We start from the raw sequence: 15351 nt of genomic DNA, 5'->3' as shown, positions 1-15351 counted from the left end.
TTTTCCCGTGTGTTGTAATGTAGTTAGTGATGTCAGATTAGTTGAATGAGACTTCTGTAGGATGCAGAAGTAATTGGGGGGTATGTATGCATGGTTTATTTTAATTTGTAGTATATATCCAGAAGAAATAAATGTATTTATTTTGGCTGTTATTTGAATGGAATATGCAGTGTACCTTTAAGCAGATAATGAGGACTAGAAGTGGTACACCCGCTGCTTCTTCTAGCAAACAAGCAGAACAACAAGTATAGAGCAACAAAAGGAACATGAAAGCAGCTATTGTCGAGGATGTTGATGATGAAGATAATAACTACAACGATGTTTTCAGTGGAGCGGATGATGATTCTAATGATGCTGACTATGTGGAGGAAGTTGAAGAACAAGAGTACGCTGAAGATGATTTATTTGGTGGTGAGTATGAGGTGGAGTCAGAGTATTTTGTTACTGACTACACCGATAAGAAGTAAAAATTTGTGTCATAGAGATCACAGAGACCCCCACCACAGACACAGACTAGAGTTGTGAGAAGAGTACAGAGGCCTTTAGTAATTAAAGAACAAGATAATGCGATGGAGGTACAGAAAGAGTTAATTTTTAATAAAGTTTGTCCTGTAATTGTCAATTTGTGACTTTGATATGTTTTTCTGTTGTAATGTTGTTTGTTGATTATTTGTAGTTTGTTGTTGGACAACCGGGGCAGACGTTAAGTGAGACTGCCAAGAAAAGAGGGATGTTAGTTGCAACGCAGCTGAGGAATTGCAGCTGGAAGGTATAGCTTATTATTGATAATGTGTTGTGTAATTGTATGATATTGAAAAGTGGTTGTTGAAGTGTATTTTTCCAATTTGTTTAAGCCAGCAAACTTCAATTGTCGAGTCAGCGCATTTGTTGATCTTATCAAGGCGATGAAAATAAATGAGAAGAAAATAGAGCTGTTGGAGGATAGTGGGTTTGGTCCCTTGTTTAAGCTGCCTTCAATTAAGATTGATCGCAGGTTGTGTTACTGGCTTATGGGAAGGATCGATCCCGAGAAGAAGGTTCTGACTGCGGGAGATGGAAGGGAGCTACCTTTGTGCCCAGAACAATGGAGGTGCATTTTTGGGCTTCCTCGTGGTACAAACCAAGTTCCCGTGAAAGTAACAAATGCAGCCATGCAAGTGAGGGTTGATGGTATAGTTCAGTACTATGGTGAGGTAAAGCCAGATGGTACATGTCACATTAAGATCCAGCAGGCAGTTGATGAGCTGCCTTTGATGTTGATTACTACATAACATGAGAAGGATGATTTCATGAAGGCGTTCTTGCTAGCGATGTTGGGACTGCTCATATGTCCGACTACCAATGGTCAGAGCTTGGCTACTTCATTACTGCCCGCTATTTCGATAGGTGATGGTGCGCAGTATTTTGATTGGTGTGCATATGCACACAGGTGGTTGATGACCTCTGTAAGAGATTTTAAGAGGAGGCTGAACAAGAGAGGGTATTCAGCCGGTGGTGGATCGAAGGATGTGTGTTATTCCTTCAGGTAAATTGTTATCTAACTTTATTTAAAAGCTCATCTGTTTTTGCTATGTTGTTTAAAATGCATATTGTTGTGACAGATTTTTTACTTGGACCACCTTGCATTGCCTCCTCTGAGCCGGGGGCATTTTCCAAGGTCGGAGGTGTGGACCGAGAAGAAGTTTGTTGCTGCAATCCAAACTGATTTGCTACCATCACTAGACTATGGGAAAGTGAAGGTAATGTGTTGTACTTTAATTTGGTTTACTTTGTGAATGTGTGTGAGCAATCTATTAAATGTTTATGTTGTGTGTTCATTATAGACTGTTGATGTTGTATATGGGGAAAGGCATCCGATGGTTGGAAGGGACTCATGCCAACCGTTAGAAGTCCACGTTGCAGATGAGGTAAAATTTGATTATATGGTTGGTTACAAACTAAGATAGGATTGATAATCTTATGTTTAAACTAATGTATTTTTTTGTTTTCAAGGTATTGGATATAATCAGGCCGATGTATGAGAGAATGGAGAAGAAATTGGAGAAGAAAATTGAGAAGATTTTTGAGAAAAACATGGAGAAGGTATTTGAGAAGAACATGGAGAAGACGTTGGAGAAGCATATGGAGAAGCAGTTGGAGAAGAATATGGGGAAGATTAAAGTCGTATTTTACAATTGAATTTAACAATCTAACATTTTGTGCCTAGATAAGGAAAAATGTTACGGTACGGAAATAAATTCACTGTTAGCAAATGGAGAAATAGAAATTAGCGCTTGTTAATTCGTATGCACATATTTATAAAGTAGATAAGCAGTATACTTCATGTGATAAAATGATGTTGCATTTGATTATAATATGAGGATACGAGTGCAATAATCTTGAGCTAGCCAGTAATTATGAATTTACTAAAATTAAGACCCACTCTAAGTACACAGCAGGGGCGAAAGATTGTATGTAACAAATGACTCCTTCTAGAAATACTGAACATGGAGGACCCAAATTGCCTTACATGTGGAGCCCAGCCTTGGTCCACGTTCTTCGATCAGGAAGGACATTTGCAGTCTGCAAACTGTGGTTGGGGAAAAGAATAAATATGCGTGGCCCACTTAATTTTTCAACCATGTATTATAAGCTTTAGTCGTTGCCCAAATTGGAAGCATACCAAAGACACAATCACTTGTGTCTGATTAAACTCTTGTACATTAGTTGCTTTGTTTGTCATGCTTATTGTGTGACATGTTCCTAATTATATATAAATCGTACTTACTCCCTCGATTATTTAGTACTTGAAGTGTCATTAAGTTTGCTCACGGTTTGACTTAATGTTGTTATAATGTACACACTATTTTTGTTAAACGTTGGTAAGTAATGTTATTTAGATGTTATAATTTTGTTGAAAACCGTTAACCAGCGGTTACCACACTATCAAAATGAGCTATATTGATTAACGATTTTTTAAAAACCTACTTATTAAAAATCTTAGTTAAGAAGATTTAAAAATTTATAACAATTAAATTGGGATTAGCACTTCTTGTAAACAAAGCCAAACAAAATGCTAATCATAGGCAATGATTAAACAAAGATATTCATAATATGCATTCCAAAATTGAACAACTCTACAAAAATTGGCTTACGTGGGTCAGTGGGTGGCCACATATTTATCAAACCGAAGTTACAACACTGATTAATTATGGTGTAAATTCAATTCGCAGGGGCCCACTAGAGATATATACTCTTTGCGTGTTATAAATGGCGCATAGTTGTTTCTGAGAGCATGGGGAATGCTCACTTCCTCTACACATCTTCACTCCCCCTTCACCTACTTTATTTAGAGTACAATATTCATTAATTAGGCCAGCTTGAGTAGTTGGGGAGCTCAATTCTACACAAACGGTCCAAATTACATGCCAAAAGTTTTGCTCTTTTATTTAATTTCACCTACATAAACCTTCATACAATCACATAATTTAGTTAATGTAAAATCTATAGTTTGCTTAGTGGCATAAGTCAAATCGGGTAGCACAACTTCATTAGTTTGGAACAGGGTCACGATTAACGCGTTAATTGAACTATGTTCAAATTTTTTTTTTGCGATTCTTTTCAAATATTACTTTATATTTATATTTTAAAAGTCACATGTTCAGTTTATTTATTTTTACTTTTCAATTCCTTAACAAAAACCACATATTTATGGATTCGTATAATGTATAGTGCGCATAATGTAATAAGTAAATACGTTTACTATAATTTAAATTAGGGTCACGCAAAAAAACGAATTTGGTACTCAGTTATGTGACTTTGTAGCGAATAAATTCCAAGCTTACAGTCCAGAATATTGCAACGCCTACACGTAATCATATTTCATCAAGCTTGTATTACGTAGATATGAGTATATATAAAGTGTGCTTTAAGGATGCGTTTTCCATTGTGATACTGAGATCAGTTGTTAAATTAAATATAATCTAACATTAGTATATGTCATTAATCTAAGCTCTATATGGAAATTATATAAATATAAGACATTTAGGCTTGTGTGGGTAAATTATAAATAAAACAGTTGCTTCACAAACGAAAGTATGCATTAAGTGCAAGGACTTATTATCTGCTTGTGCTTGCCTCTAATGTGTACGGGTGGTGATCTGAAGCTCAATACTTATTTTGCTCTTGTGAAAGAGCTTTGTGTGTGGATCATAGTAGGTCCATAACCTATGTTGTGTTGACTAATATGGACTTTTGGTAAATAATTATAGTTTGTGTTATGTAGTCGTATGAACTTTTATCCTGCTTATGGATGTTAGTAAGTAAGTGCAAGCTAAAATATGTATTGAATCTAATGTGGTAATTTATGGTATGGTTATGTCTTTATATTGAAACCAATTGCTTAGTATTTTTACCCAGTGGATTTTGTGTGACAAGCTGTTGGTTGAACTAAAGTACAAACCGGGCCAATATAAGCAAAGTTTGTGGAATGCAGGCCCAATTTGGGTGGTTTGTGCAATATTGTGGCCTCCATCCTTTGTTTAGTGCCAATATTTAATTTGAACATTTAGTCATCTGCTTATGGTATTAGTAGCTATGTTGATGTGTTGACTTACGTCATTTGAGAGTTTTTATGGAACTGATGGTTGTTATGCTCATGTTTAGTTAGCTTGATTGTAATTGTATCAAGAACTTAACTTTTCTTTAAAAAAAGGCTTGGTGGTCAGTTGTGCTTAATGATTTATGTTTTTGTGACAAATGTTTGTTCTCATGGGTATCTAACATTGCTTCTATTGATATCCGAAAAATTGCTCATCAATTTACTAGGCTTTTGAGGGGTTTGTCATGATTGTAAAAATATTGCCGGCGGACTACATTGGTTGCTGATTGAAGTGATGTATAGCTACACTATTAAATGCACAACCAAGCTTATTAAGTTATTGGAATAACATATTCACCTCAACAGTTGTATATATACAAACCCCCGTTGCTCCGAATTTACCCACAAAAAAACACAAGCACCTCTATTTCCCTTACACACCCCACCTAGAAAATCAGCCAAACACTTAGTGCTCCGATGGATGAAAGGTTTAGTTGGGAGCGCTTGCGTAAGTCGAGCTTGTTCCGCTATGACCCTTTGCTCCCATGTTGCCCCATAGGCCCTGCTTGGGCTCCAAACCCACCCCTCTCAGCCTTCCTTCAGCTAGATTTTGGGGCAATTTCTGAGTCTGATGAGAAGTTAAGCGATTTTGAGTTGGAGTTGCCATCTCCACCTTCATACTTGCTTAACCATTCCGCTTTGTCAAGCTGCTTCGTTACTCCTCCTTAAAACAACAACTTGGGATGCGTAGCACCGCCCAAGCTTTCCGTAATGAAGGTCCTGAAAAATGCAAATCCAAGGAAGTGGTTAAAGAAGTATGTTTGCCTTTGTTTCAAACCAAGTGCAGCAGCTTAGGTGTGGGCTTCTTTGAAAAAAGTTAATGGCCAATTTATATTAGATTTTGTTTTTACTTGAATTAATGGAATTATAACTAGTATCGTTATTCAAGGAATTAAAACTATTATGGAAGTAGAAGTATTATGTATGTTAAAGCTGTGTTAGTGTATCTTAGCTTCAGGTAAGGTATAGTTTGATGTTCTCCTAGTATTGTCTTATTAGAGTGTATTAATGTTAGTTAAAGCAGCTTCGTTCGTAACATATATTGTACCCCGTGGGCTACTACTATCAATGAAGTCGCTGTAATATCCTATGTTAATGTTCTACTTGTTTTGCCAAAAAAACCGTTCACCTCATTATTACTACACACGCAAAAGCAAAGTTGCATATGAAAGCACAGTGTACTTCCTAGTAGTAATGTAGCAAAGAGATAAACATCTAAATCAGTCCACAAATTTCTGGCCCAAAGTAGTCAGCCCATAGCGTATTTGGACCTAAGCAGTGTACATATGGAGGAAATAAGCACTCAACTGCTGGGCCTTTTAACAAAAAAAAAGTCACGCACATAATAATTCAAAGGCATTTGATAAAAAAAAAAGAGAGAGGTTCGTTGTTTTTTAAAACATTACAAAGGTGTTTATCGAATGATATGCCAAGAGTATTGACGTAGAACGATAATTACCAAAAACTTAAACACGCAAACCAAGGAACAACCATCATTGCAAACTAAGAGACAACGAAGATGACTGATCAGTTGCAGTGTATTGACGTATGATTTCGCCCTCAGGTATCTGGTCCAACCCAATTAGATCATGTTCTGCAAAGGAACTGGCTTTCCCCTTCTTACTTGACCGTGTGTTGCGCCGTCCGTTAGAAATGTTTTGTACCTGCATTACAAAATTCGACCAAATGTACTCATTAGTTGTCTTGTTGGCAACCTAACTATTTAGTTTTCAATTATTATCTTTCAACTTACAGGAGTCGATGTCAAGTCAACATTTAGGGTTTCACTTTCAACTTCATTCCGCTCATCTAGAATGACGCCCTAGGTAACAAACATATTAACCAAACAACAAGCGTAAACAACTCGTGCATCAAACAAGGCTCAAATACAAAGACATGACGATCAACACAAATACTTTACTCAAAACATACCTGCTTGCGACTCTTTCTTTTGGAGGGGATCTTGTAACCTATTTCCTGAAGCGTTTTATGGCGAGTGCCTTTTGGCCGACCATGACCTATCTTTATGGGAACTGGATCCTCAATTGGTGCTACCGGAGCACCATCTTTACACTTTTTATTCCGACTTCCCTTAGGCCTTCCACGAGCCCTCGTTTTAGGAAGTGGATCACCAACGGGAGTATGCGGGGTAGGTTCAAAACCAAAAGCCATGCTGCAAACTTCTGTTGATTGCGGCTCAGATGTTGCTATGAAACTAACATCATCTCCATCACCTTCATCACCTCCATCGGACAACGACTGAACAAACGCATTTCCCTCTCCAGGGAAGGTTTTCAATGGTCTGTTCTAACTTCTTAGCCTAACGCTTAACAACTACGATGTTCACCTCTCTTAAACTATTTAGCACAATTTCAACTGTTGCATCGTCTACCATGGCAGCAACATCACAAATTGGTTCGAATGCACTCATAAGCTTTTTGTATCGTTTCACCTCAACAGTCTCAGCAGGATCATGATAAGCCACCTTTACAAGAGTATGCTTACGCATTATGTCCTTCCGCCATCTATTTAATATATAAAGCGGGAATGTCATGCACCATATTAATATCCAAGACCCTCATCATGTGCTTGCACATGATTCCATGTGTCTGGAATTTTCTACAATCACACAAAACCTCTCTTGTCTCCTTATTGTACACGGCGCAATAGTACCTTCTGCGATCAGTTATTATCTCTTCGCTACAGCCCTCCATCACAATCCAAACCCGATCCTCAAGAAGATATTGTGTTAGCTCATCAGAAATGTTAGTGACTTCGCGAAGGTAACAATAATTCATCCGGATACATTCAGTTTGAACCTCTTGAAACTTCCGGTTAGTGTATACTTTCTGAAAGACCTTTTCTACCTTATACCTCGTAGCAAGTCGTCATATATATTTGGAGCAATTTGCATCTGCATCCATCTCATCACGAACCCTTTTCCTCATGGCTTGGGAATATTTTAGGGGAAATTCACAAAGCTTTGTTTCCCGGTTCAAAAACTCATCAAAAAAACTGTTGATACTCTCAACTCGTTGTGTTGTCTTCATACCAGCCCAGAAATACTCCTTCATGAAAGCTGGCACCCACATGTGCCGCTCTTTAAACAAATGGGTTAACCACTTGTTCGCTTCAAGTTTGTAGTGACCAATAACAGCATTGCAACGTTCCTCAAATTTTCAACTCAGTCTTGAACTCTGCATACCGACATAAAAAAAAATTAAAAAAAAAAACATAAAATCAAAACTTTATTGTTTCCATCACCTCATTCATAAACACTCTCGTGAATGTTACATCTTAACACAAAAACATAAATCAATCATCAAAATTAGATATCCAAACCTTGAACATTTTCCAAGTTTGTCGGGGATCTTCTTCATTATGTGCCAAATACACCACCGATGACGAGTATCAGGCATGGTTTCTTCCAAGGGCTTCCTCATTGCAGCGGCCTGATCAGTAAGAATAGCTAGAGGAGCGCGGTTATTCATGCAACACAACCACTGCTTAAACACCCATGTGAATGTATCACAATCCTCGTGTGACACAAGCCCACATCCTAGCAAAATTGTCTGCCCATGATGTTTCACCCCAACAAAGTTAACAAACGGAAGATCATACTTATTTGTTACATATGTTGCATCGAAACATACAACATTTCCAAACTCCTCATACGCAGCACGACTTCGTGCATTAACCCAGATGACATCTTTAAGTCTTCCCTTGTCATCCACCCTTTGAGCATAATAAAAATTCTGATTCTTTGCTTGCATTTGTTCAAAAAACGCAAACATTGCAACTGCATCACCAGCCACCATTCTAAGCCTCCTTGCCTTATACACTTCATGCTGAAGGTCTTTTACTATCAACTGCACCCTTTCATCTTCCTCAGTCTCATCGTCGCTTTCTACACACCCATGGATTTGAGACACTGGTATACCTCTATCAAAAAATTTCAGCAACTTCCTGTAGGAGTTTATAGGTACTACGCAGCGGAAATAACATATATGAATCATATTCAATAAAGTACCTAATCCCAAGAATCACATGCATAACACACAAGACACATAATCATACCTTTGAAGCGTGAATTCCACGAAGCTATTCGACAGGCAAATCAGGGAGAGAATAGAGCCCCAAGTGTTGCTCCTCTACTTAGTCCACGAGATTCGAACGAGCCGTCCACCAATACTAGATTGGTCGAGTGATTGAGGAAAACCGCGATCACCACCTTTTTGGACAACCGACCACCGCACGAACCACCACCACCACGAGACACCACCGTGCGCCGGGAGGAGGAGAGAGCCGTGAGAGAGGGAGTATGAGAGGGGTTGGTTTCGTGTTTGCTAATTAGGGTTTGATCTAATGATCAGTTAATTCCTTTTCTGCAAACCTAGGCACCTAGTCTATTTATAATCTCATCATAATTAGACTAGGGCACGAAGCCCAATAGCCTCTCAAAGCCCCATATGGCCGGCCACCTAGAGTGATGAGGCCCATGATGGGCCTCGTCCTCTAATGCTCGATCTAGCCCCTTTGTGTGACCTTATAGGATCCGTCCAATCGGGCTTTGGCCTATTTTACTAGTCCAAAGATCGTAAGTACCTCTAGCTATGGCAAAACGACGACCCAAATGTCCGGACTTAATTATCTCCATAATTTGATCCAATTATATATCTAGTAATTGCACACGACGAAGACATAACTCCTTCAATCTCCCACTTGTCTGAGACAGGGGTGCAATATTCAAATTCCTTAAGTCAATGTATATGTCGATTTGATAATATGATTGCATCACATGTTGAGATCATATTAATCTACAAATCGTTTCTTGAAATCTGAGTTAGAATTACAAAACCAAATGATTACTGAGTAATGCATTTGAACGCGACCACGTATTTTCTAAATTCTCCCTCTTCAAGCGGCCATGACACATTTCCTAATTTAATAGGTAGACTCTATCCAATCTTGTGGCAACAAGCCTCCCACTCAACTTCTGAAATAACCGGGAAACATCCTTTATAATCTCCAGTTACGGGAAGACGTTTGAATGTACCACAGTTATAACATCCATTGAATGAAATCAATGTTCCACTCATGTCAAAGGAATCCACTAATATATACGGAAGCTCTATACTTGAACTTCAAAGTAGGTCAATAGTTCAATCATGCATCATTCATGCATATCCAAGTGATTGATCGAGCATCATTATGCCCCTATAGCCCATGAAACCGAGCTATCCAATCAATCTTACATGCTAGTCCATTTATTGAAATCATTTATGTCCACTTTAATGATTTCGAACTAGGAACTTAAATAATATACGGATTTTGTTCACCTGTGGAGTTTCATACACCAGGTCTCTATCTGATAGATAACCTGATGAGCCCATCAATCCATAATTATTTTGGACATTTTATTTAATTTCATAACCATAATTAAATAAGAGAAATAATAATTTCTGTTTTAAACATAATTCTGCAAATTGATGTATTTTCTCATGTAATATGTTTCCACAAACATACACAACTTAAAATTACATAATTTGCTTCAATCCAAGACTTTAATGTGACTTTCATACCTTTGTCTATGGAAGGGGTTTAGTGATTTCTCACTCATAATAAAACTTCGCAGAACGTGACCTTCCGCCGGTCAATGATCTCATAACTGAGGCGATATTTTATATCCATTTGTTTGGATTTGTGATGTGACCCTGGCTCCTTTGTTCTTGGGCAAAAGTAACCCTTTAGTCATATGACATTTTAATCCGAACTTCCTCTAAAACTATCCGACTATAGTTTAATACACATATTCTAACATTGAGCATGCAATAGTGCTCTGCTTTGAACTCTTCAAGCTCACTGTACTTCTCCATACTGACCAAATTGTGCGTCTAGATCAAAATCTAGAGTCATCTTGCCTGTTTGGAAAGAACTTGCATTCGTAAAACTTTTGACAAACTTGTTTACTTTTAACACCATAAACTAGAAAAATTCCTTTAGTGCTTCTCAAGTACTCAAGGATTTGTTCTTGGTAACTTTCGGTATGCTTATTCTGTATTTGCTTGAAAACTTGCTACACATGCACAAGTCATATGTAACAACTTGCTTCGTACATTTCATGGTACATGTAATGGTCCCTTTTGCAAAAGCATTAGGTCCACTGCCTTTACAACTCAACTCAACTAGCTTTTAAGGCACTGAGTCTTACTGAGTGTAAAACCATGAAACATGGGAAAAGATCCTCTCTTAGAATTTTGCATCTTGAACTCGTCAAGAACCTTATCAACATAAGTCTCTTGATTAGGTCCAGTCATCCTTCAAGATTCACTTTGTGGATTTTGATTCCCAATATGTACTCAACATCTCCTAAGTTTCCCAATATGTACTCAACATCAGTGCCACATTTGTTAGACTTTCTCTTCCTCTTACTAAGTTCATCATCACACACAACTTCACCTGCCTTCCCAACAATACCACCTACTTCCATGGCTTTTGCCCTTTTTTTTGGCTTCCCTAACGGCCCTCATATCAGGCCTACCCTAACATTCACACCTCCAAGTACTAGCAATCCTATCCCTGACACCAGTCTTGGATTTCACACCAGCAACCCTACTAACCCCAAACCCTAATTGTTGTGCGTATTCTTTGTAATACAGTTCAACATCTTGCCATGTCTGGAAAACCATTCCAACAGTAGGAGGATCCACAAAGTTACAACCACTACCACGATTTCTTCCCACTTTAGTCTCCTGAGTCTCTACTATGTTAACTGGTGAACAATATTCCTCCTCCATTCCTAAGTCTTCTACTCTCATTGAGTCCGGTGTTGAAAACCCATCATGATTAGGAACTAAGTCCTCAACAATAACTTCACATTCAACAAATACCTCGTCTTCCACTATGGGACCACATAGCTTAACACCACTACCATTATCCCACACCGGCTTATCACAACCCCTATTATCACCTTCACCTCCAACTCCTCATATATCTTCCATTATCAAAATCACAAACCACACCACTGCAAAATGTAAAGTAACATGGCCATTTTAAATTTAGTGTAAGACAACAAACTCCACAAATGACATAAAAATCCAATACAACACCTCACCAATATAACCACAATACATATAGATAGACACCAACATATGTACACAAAACAACACATTACATTAATGAATCCTTCTTTATTTTTAAAAATTAACTACAGAATTAAGGGAATCTTATTACTATGTTATGCATAGGTCTTAATATTAATTAAATCATACATTTTCCGATTTTTCTTAACATATAAGCACCGCAATATGTTTCAGAAAAACATAAAATATATATACAAAAAAATAAATAAAAATAGAACCGCATTAGCAAATATTTCATTGCTCGGAGAATGAGAATAGATTTAGGGATAATTTCTCAAATCTAAATTATAATATCCACATTAAGAAACCACAGACCATTACAATGACCATACTAATCATACTTATCATGTATTACTAACCAAAAAAAAAAAATTGCAGTAATTGGACCTTCATGGTTATTCAACAACCAAATCCAACAATTTCAAATTTAGTAACGACATGCACTGAACACGAACTGATGTCCGATAAAAGATCAAGATTGAGTTGCAACATTTAACTGTTACTTACATTATCCGGCCAAAATTCCTCGGATTCGTCGTCGATCGTAAAGGAAACAACCAGCTCCCACATTCCCAACGCTTCTCTTTCAGCTTCCAAAACAAGGAAAATTCCTTAGGCGTTTAAGGTACCGACACTTTTCAACGACCAACAAGACGCTTTAAATGTCATTGTTGTCAGTGTAACCGTTAGTTTAACGGTAGAGATATGTCCCTGATTAGCCTGCGTGGAAGTACACAAAACAGCCTGTAATACTCCGTATTTTTAATGTATTTTATATTTTATTTATTTAATAATAAAATATATTTTGGGTCAAAACTATTTTAATTGTTGGAATATATAAATAAAACAAGTTTTGGGTTAATAACTAATTAATCTAAATGTAGCCCATTTTCACTATAAAGCTAATCATTTTATTTACTTATTTATTTGGGCCAATTATTTTTCCCATCTTACCATTTCTTATGAGGCCCAAATAATTACAATTTACCCTATCCTATAAATATCCCTTTGATCCCCAAATTTGCCACTCAAAAAGGTCAAATGGTCAAAGGTACTACTTTTCTTTCTTAATTTTTCCTTTTTCTTTTCCTTCCTTTCTTTTCTTTATTTTTCTTTTCCTTCCTTCCCGTAGCTTTCCATTAACATGGAGTTTTGGTGGGTCATGAATGGATATACCTCAAGGCTGCCACCGCCGGGAACAACCCGTCGGCCGTTCGGCCACCTGCCGGCGACCATGGTCAGCCACGACCTTCCCCCTTCCTCTTTTCCTTTTCCTTTTCCTTTTCCTTTTCCTTTGTTTCCCCTTTCATTCACGGCTGCTGCTCCACCCGCCGTAGTCGGCGCCGCCCAGCCACCCACCAGCTGTCGGCTGCTGGCCGTCCACCGCCCTTGCCACCGTCATCATCATCATCATCATCATCATCCCTTTCTCATCTCTCCTCTTTTGGTTTAATTTCATTAATTTGTATAATTATACATATTAGTATTGGTTTGGATTTTTATTATTAAAACTTGTTTAATTAGTATCAAATTCTATATTTTGATGATTATAATCTAAAATTTTAGATAATTGGTTTGATTTTATTACTCATATTTCATACTTTATATGGTTTGGATTTTGAAATGTTAAAGATGACATTTTTAGTGTTCTTTCACTAATTTATTTGGGGGTTTTGAATACCTATAATTTCGATTATTAACCAAGTATAAAGATATGATTTTGATGAGTTTTTAAGGAGTTTTTAACAAGGTATTAATGCTGGAATTTTGTTTAAAGTAGTATAATTGTTGTTTTATAAAAGAAGTTTAAATTACCCATTAAAGAGGAGTTTAATTAAGGGTTTTACTATAATTTTCAGATTATTATAAGTTATTTAAAGTGAATTTAAGTTGCTGGAAATTGTGTATACAAGAGTGATTAATTTAGTATTATTATCCCTTATTGTAGGAGACTTGATTCGGGAATTGTTGTAGTATTTTCGGCCACTTTATGGGCTTAATTGAGGTACGTTCGCGTACTTAGCATATTTTGATGATGTTGAATCATGCTAGGCTTAAATTCAATCAAATACAAGTAGTATCATGCTAAGGTTCATGTATAGAATTGTGAATTATTGGTGTTGGTGATTGAATTGTGGAGCATGAATTATTTGTGATGATTTATGGATTAGAAAATTATATTTTAGCATGATTATATGGACTACATATTTATTTATGGCATGATAAAGAGCATGTTTAATCAAACTAATTGTTTAATTATGTTTGGATCATTGAAAAGGAATTTTATTATGGTTCATATAATTTTTATTGATGCTTTAAGCATGAAGAAGGAACTATATAAGTGTCTATGTACACAAGGAATAAATTGTATGTTGGTGTCTTTGTGCACTTAAGGTGTTTTTAACACCGAGGGATAGGATTGTTGGCGCTTTATGCGTTTACAGTGTCTATGACACTGAGGTAGAATTAAAAAAGGTTCAACATTAAATATTATGTGGTCACTAAATATTCAAGAATTAAATTGGTATGTTTGAATGGTTGAATTATTATTGATGATTGAATTTTTATGCTTTGAGAGTCATCACCAAGTCTAATAATATGTAAATAACGTAAAGTGAAAGAGATTACGCACCAAAACTCTTGGAACGTATATACCTTGAGTATGAACATATGGGGGGAGTTATGTGACTTTATATTTGATCATAACTTCTAATGGAGTACAGGACGCTGTACATTCCTTTTATTATTATTATTATTATTATTATGCGCTGGAATTCCGCCACCAATGGATGTGGCATAGGTGATGCTGGCACGGTTAGCTCCCGTGTCAGTGGTCCTCAATTCATTGAGGAAGGTTTGGTTAAGTTAGAAACCCGTTCGATGCGTAATCAACGCTAAATAAATTATTTAGTGTCCAGTTAAAGAGTCTTGTTGTTTTGTTGTGTGTGCTTGTAAACAGGTGCAATGAGGTAAGTATGTGTGATGCTAGGAGTTGCATGTTAGTGTGTTTAAATACGCTTATGTACTAAGCTTTGCTGATTGTTTGTGTTGTTTGCGTCTGGCTATGTCTTTATCTTGGCCCTACGATGATCCATTTTAATGGAGAGTAGTGGGGGCAAGTGGAGATAATCTTTTCAGGTGTTGAAACATATTCATGACGGGGCATGAGTGAAGAGCGAATCATGCTAGTTTCTATTAGTTGAGATGTGGTTTATTGCATTCAAATATTATATTATATTATGTTATGCTTATGAGACTAACGCAAAGGCTTTTCGTAATTTAATCGGTTTTGATAAGGGCCTTCAATGGTTCCAAGTTGTAAGTTGATTTTATTTGACTTCGTTTGACTTTGGTTTTAACTTTATTTTTGTTTGGTTGACTTTTAAGTTGACTCATTTTGAATGGTTTTAATTTAATTCTTCCGCTGTGTGTCTTTGATAATTGCCTTGGCCGTTTTCACGGTGGCGGTAATGTCTTAGATATTCCTAAATCGTATTTTTTTTTAAAAGAGTAAAGTGTGTATTTAAAGGAAAGGAATTTCTAGGGTGTTACACAGCCACACTCTACATT

Source organism: Chenopodium album, chromosome 21, assembly GCF_948465745.1.
Source record: "Chenopodium album chromosome 21, dcCheAlbu1.1, whole genome shotgun sequence".
In the NCBI taxonomy this organism is placed as follows: Eukaryota; Viridiplantae; Streptophyta; class Magnoliopsida; order Caryophyllales; family Amaranthaceae; genus Chenopodium; species Chenopodium album.
This window is presented reverse-complemented; position numbering follows the sequence as displayed.